We start from the raw sequence: 6,000 nt of genomic DNA on the forward strand, positions 1-6,000 counted from the left end.
GATTACGATATTGCAGTGTCTGTGTAAATGAGAAGTACGGTGCAGTTTTACTTCGGAAATGTACGCATATCCGAAGCAACAGGCACTGCAGCCATTATAGCCGTTACGGAATATATGATACGTATTTGCAGTTGCGAATGTGGACAGTCAGTCATTAGACCAGAATGAAATTTTTACTGTGCAGCGGAGTGTCCGCTGTTACGAAACTTCGTGGCAGATTTAAACTGTGCGCCGGACCGAGACTCGAACTCGGGACCTTTGCCTCTCGCGGGCAAGTGCTCTACCATCTGAGCTACCCAAACATGACTCACGCCCCGTCCTCACAGCTTTACTTTTGCCAGTATCTCGTCTCCTACCTTCCAAACCTTGCAGTAGCTCTCCTGCGAACCTTGCAGAACTAGCACTCCTGAAAGAAAGGATATTGCGGAGACATGGCTTAGCCCCTGCCTGGGGGATGTTTCCAGAATGAGATTTTCACTCTGCAGCGGAGTGTGTGCTGATGTGAAACTTCACGGCAGATTAAAATTGTGTGCCGGACCGAGGCTTGAACTCCTGAAAGTGCTAGTTCTGCAAGGTTCGCAGGAGAGCTTCTGTAAAGTCTGGAAGGTAGGAGACGAGGTACTGGCGGAAGTAAAAGCTGTGAGGACGGGACGTGAGTCGTGCTTGGGTAGCTCAGATGGTAGAGCACATGTCCGCGAGAGGCAAAGGTCCCGAGTTCAAGTCTCGCTCCGTCGCACAGTTTAAATCTGCCAGGAAGTTTCATATCAGCGCACACTCCGCTGCAGATGAAAATCTCGTTCTGGGGGGCTGTCAAAACATACTTGGAAACGTTGAAATTGGAAGTCCTATTCTACCCGCCATATTCTCCAGGCACTGCTCCGTCTGACTGCTACCTTTTTCTATCAGTGGCAAATGGCCTGGCTGACCAGCGCCTCCCGTCACATGAAAAACTGCACAATTCTGCACAATTAGATGGATTCGTGGATCTCCTCAACAGAAGCCCAGATCTTCCTCCGCGGCATTCTTATGCTGCCAGAAAGATGGGAGAAAGTAGTGATCAGCGATGGCGAATACTTTGAATCGTAAATTATGTGAAGGTTTTTCAGAAGGAAGACTCTAAAACGGCATAAGCAAAGTTATAGACCTTACAGCTCATACGGAGGTTTGTCGATTGTCGTTTTTCCGCACGCCCCATTCGCGAATGAAACAGTGAACGGGAGAAAAATTACTGAGACCAGAAATACCCACACACCAAACAACGAAAGGCCACCGTGTCAGATGTAGAATCGATGAGGTTGTAAGACGTGTATATTATTGTCAAGCCATAATTTATTAAATATGTTTATATTTTATTAATAGGATTAAGTAGGAATAATTAATATTTGTCATGTTGGAAATAATTGCGGTAGCAGGAAATGTCTGCACTAAAGTATTGTTGGCAAGAGAGACCGCACATTGATATAATTTTAAAAAGGGCGGGAGAGACAGCGTATGGATACATTTTAAGAAAAGAGCGGGAAAGACCGCGCATTGATACATTTTGTAATGGTAGCAGGGATTATCTGCACTAGAAAGCATTGTTGGCAGGAGAGACCGTGCTTTAGCATTCGTAAGAACTGAGTAGTAAGCGAGAAGTGAAGCGAGTCGGTAGCAGGTCTGAAGCGAGAGGTTGAGAGGAGCGGTGTGCCTGCCAGCCACCAGCTATGATTTATAAGAGATTATAAATGGATGTACAGAGACATGAGCTAACTATTATCGTAAGAGGAACTAATATTATTGAATTATTTTTTTAAGAGAAAGTCAAGACTACTGAAGGTATGTTTGCGCAATGCTAGTAGTAAGGTTATTGTGTAAAGGAAGTCCCATTTAAACGTTTGTAAAATCATTTCATTCAGAATATAATAAATTTTTGCCAGCAATATTGCATTACTGATTATAATCCATCTCAAAAACCATCAACGTAAAACTTCGTAAAATTTTATTGTTGTCAAGAAAAAGTTTAACTATGAATTACGTAACTTCAGTCAAATTCATTAAAGAATAACATCAGCTTTGGTAATAAATACAGCCACTTATTATGACATCCCACCAGCAGCTAATAGAGTATAGTAAAACAGAGTAAGTATATTCTACATCTACATCCATACTCCGCAAGCCACTTGCCAGTGTGTGGCGGAGGGTACCTTGAGTACCTCTGGCAGTTCTCCCTTCTATTCCAGTCTCGTATTGTTCGTGGAAAGGAGGATTGTCGGTATGCCTCTGTGTGGGCTCTAATCTCTCTGATTTTATCCTCATGGTCTCTTCGCGATATATACGTAAGAGGAAGCAACATACTGCTTGACTCTTCGGTGAAGGTATGTTCTCGAAACTTCAACAAGAGCCCGTACCGAGCTACTGAGTATCTCTCCTGCAGAGTCTTCCACTGGAGTTTATCCACGTTTCACGATTACTGAATGATCCTGTAACGAAGCGCGCTGCTCTCCGTTGGATCTTCTCTATCTCTTCTATCAGCCGTATCTGGAACGGATCCCACACTGCTGAGCAGTATTCAAGCAGTGGGCGAACAAGCGTATTGTAACCTACTTCCTTTGTTTTCGGATTGTATTTCCTTAGGATTCTTCCAATGAATCTCTGTCTGGCATCTGCTTTACCGACGATTAACTTTATATGATCATTCCATTTTAAATCACTCCTAATGCGTACTCCCAGATAATTTATGGAATTAACTTCTTCCAGTTGCTGACCTGCTATATTGTACCTAAATGGTAAAGGATCTTTCTTTCTATGTATTCGCAGCACATTACACTTGTCTACATTGAGACTGAATTGCCATTCCCTGCACCATGCGTCAATTCGCTGCAGATCCTCCTGCATTTCAGTACAGTTTTCCATTGTTACAACCTCTCGATATACCACAGCATCATCCGCAAAAAGCCTCAGTGAACTTCTGATGTCATCCACAAGGTCATTTATGTATATTGTGAATAGCAACGGTCCTACGACACTCCCCTGCGGCACACCCGAAATCACTCTTACTTCGGAAGACTTCTCTCCATTGAGAATGACATGCTCTCATGCATATTCATGTCGCAGTTCGATGTAGCAGTCAGATGGCGATCCAGTAACAGCAAAAAAGGTAAGGAACAGTTTTGGGTTATTGCAGGTAACGACTGAGGGCCACGTCGACGACACATTCAATGTTTCGTCGAAATAATCAGAAAATATCTTTTAATAAGCAGCATTTAAATTTGTATGCGAAGATGGAGAAAGAGAATTAATTTCAAAGGGAAGATTTCATTTGTTATTATTAGAAATCCAAAGGGAAGGTTTCATAGGTTATTGTAAAATGAAGGTTGCATAACAAAAGAGATATAGAGGAGATGGTTATTGCGTAACAAAAGAGATATAGAGGAGACGGGAAGGTTTCAAGGTTAAGGCCTCCGAATCGAGCACTCACCTGGACAGAAAGGCAGCCTCACTTTTTTTCCAGTCGATGGCGACGCCGGATCTGTCCACTAACGCACGCAGTTGCGACCGCCCCAGCTTCTTATCGTGTTGTTGACATTCTGATATCACAGACTGGGTGAAGCTCTACTTTATTGGCTCTCGTATGAGATTTGCCTTCTCCCTCGTCGACTCCCTGTTTCATGCGCGAATAATGATTACCATTCATAAATTTTATCTTGAAAAATATTGTGCATAAGATGATATGTAATGTTTCAAAAAAGCAGCTGAGATAATATTGAGCTGTCGACAATTCGAAAAATATTACCGGTATCAGAAGAAAGCCTCTAACTCCGAGAGAAAACGTCAGAAGCAAAGTTGTGGTCCCTATAGCTCATACGGAGTTTTGCCGACTTATTATACCGCCGATTAATGTTATTCTTGTGTGTTGTACAAGCAACGTTAATAACATTGGACATTGGTCACAGGCCGGCCGCGGTGGCCGTGCGGTTCTAGGCGCTCCAGTCCGGAGCTGCGCTGCTGCTACGGTCGCAGGTTCGAATCCTGCCTCGGGCATGGGTGTGTGTGATGCCCTTAGGTTAGTTAGGTTTAAGTAGTTCTAAGTTCTATGGGACTGATGACCACAGTAGTTGAGTCCCATAGTGCTCAGAGCCATTTGAACCATTTTTGACATTGGTCACATACTAGAATTTAGCAAGCCACAGAATACGCTGAACTTTCTCCTCTGCGCCGTTCACATTTCTATTGACGTGGCCTGATCTGCTGCTACTACACAGTTTGTCGTGTAGTGTCATTACCTGAATGCACACATCACTGATCATCATGCTACAAAAACTCTTTGCGATACTTACCAATACAGATCAAGTTTTAAATTTTGTTTCGATTCTTATAGCCACGACATGCTTTCATAACTGCACCATGGCTTTTCGAACGCACTGTATTTCCTATTAAAATTCAGTCGTCAGTTGCGCAGTCGGGAACAGAGCTGGACACAGGGGGGAAAGGAGCTAGCACGACGGATATCATTCCAATATGTATATATACTATGGTGGTACCTGTTCTTTCCGAAAGAACAGATACCTCGGGGACCATGCAGCTCGTTAGAATCAAATGAGCACCCTTAGCTGCTTACAGGCGTTGACATACGTCAACGAGGACAGATGAAAAATGTTTGGCCCGACCGGGACTCGAACCCGGGACCTCCTGCTTACATGGTAGACGCTCTATCCATCTGAGCCACCGAGGACATAGAGGAAAGTGCGACTGCAGGGATTTTTCTCTGCTACGCCTCCCGCGAAATCCACATTCTCAACGTATTGTCCTGCATTACATTCGTAGTGCCCCCACCTATTATACTCATTACTCGCGGCGCGTTGCCGATTCCCTTAAGAGGTCGGGCACTGTTTGTGTGGCCGGTGAGATATATATATATATACATATACACTCCTGGAAATTGAAATAAGAACACCGTGAATTCATTGTCCCAGGAAGGGGAAACTTTATTGACACATTCCTGGGGTCAGATACATCACATGATCACACCGACAGAACCACAGGCACATAGACACAGGCAACAGAGCATGCACAATTTCGGCACTAGTACAGTGTATATCCACCTTTCGCAGCAATGCAGGCTGCTATTCTCCCATGGAGACGATCGTAGAGATGCTGGATGTAGTCCTGTGGAACGGCTTGCCATGCCATTTCCACCTGGCGCCTCAGGTGGACCAGTGTTCGTGCTGGACGTGCAGACCGCGTGAGACGACGCTTCATCCAGTCCCAAACATGCTCAATGGGGGACAGATCCGGAGATCTTGCTGGCCAGGGTAGTTGACTTACACCTTCTAGAGCACGTTGGGTGGCACGGGATACATGCGGACGTGCATTGTCCTGTTGGAACAGCAAGTTCCCTTGCCGGTCTAGGAATGGTAGAACGATGGGTTCGATGACGGTTTGGATGTACCGTGCACTATTCAGTGTCCCCTCGACGATCACCAGTGGTGTACGGCCAGTGTAGGAGATCGCTCCCCACACCATGATGCCGGGTGTTGGCCCTGTGTGCCTCGGTCGTATGCAGTCCTGATTGTGGCGCTCACCTGCACGGCGCCAAACACGCATACGACCATCATTGGCACCAAGGCAGAAGCGACTCTCATCGCTGAAGACGACACGTCTCCATTCGTCCCTCCATTCACGCCTGTCGCGACACCACTGGAGGCGGGCTGCACGATGTTGGGGCGTGAGCGGAAGACGGCCTAACGGTGTGCCGGGCCGTAGCCCAGCTTCATGGAGACGGTTGCGAATGGTCCTCGCCGATACCCCAGGAGCAACAGTGTCCCTAATTTGCTGGGAAGTGGCGGTGCGGTCCCCTACGGCACTGCGTAGGATCCTACGGTCTTGGCGTGCATCCGTGCGTCGCTGCGGTCCGGTCCCAGGTCGACGGGCATGTGCACCTTCCGCCGACCACTGGCGACAACATCGATGTACTGTGGAGACCTCACGCCCCACGTGTTGAGCAATTCGGCGGTACGTCCA

General features: G+C 46.2%; 1 protein-coding gene across 1 annotated transcript in view; it reads right to left on the minus strand.

The window, feature by feature from the left end:
- LOC124551290 overlaps window positions 1-3,565 on the minus strand; it is a 69,265-nt gene extending 65,700 nt beyond the window's left edge. Inside the window, exon 1 of the mRNA XM_047126292.1 lies at window positions 3,458-3,565. The gene's annotated coding sequence lies outside the window, so the exon portion shown is untranslated. The remainder of the gene's footprint in view (window positions 1-3,457) is intronic.
- Between the last annotated feature and the right edge of the window lie 2,435 nt (window positions 3,566-6,000).

This window comes from Schistocerca americana, chromosome 9 (assembly GCF_021461395.2).
Source record: "Schistocerca americana isolate TAMUIC-IGC-003095 chromosome 9, iqSchAmer2.1, whole genome shotgun sequence".
Taxonomy (NCBI): domain Eukaryota; kingdom Metazoa; phylum Arthropoda; class Insecta; order Orthoptera; family Acrididae; genus Schistocerca; species Schistocerca americana.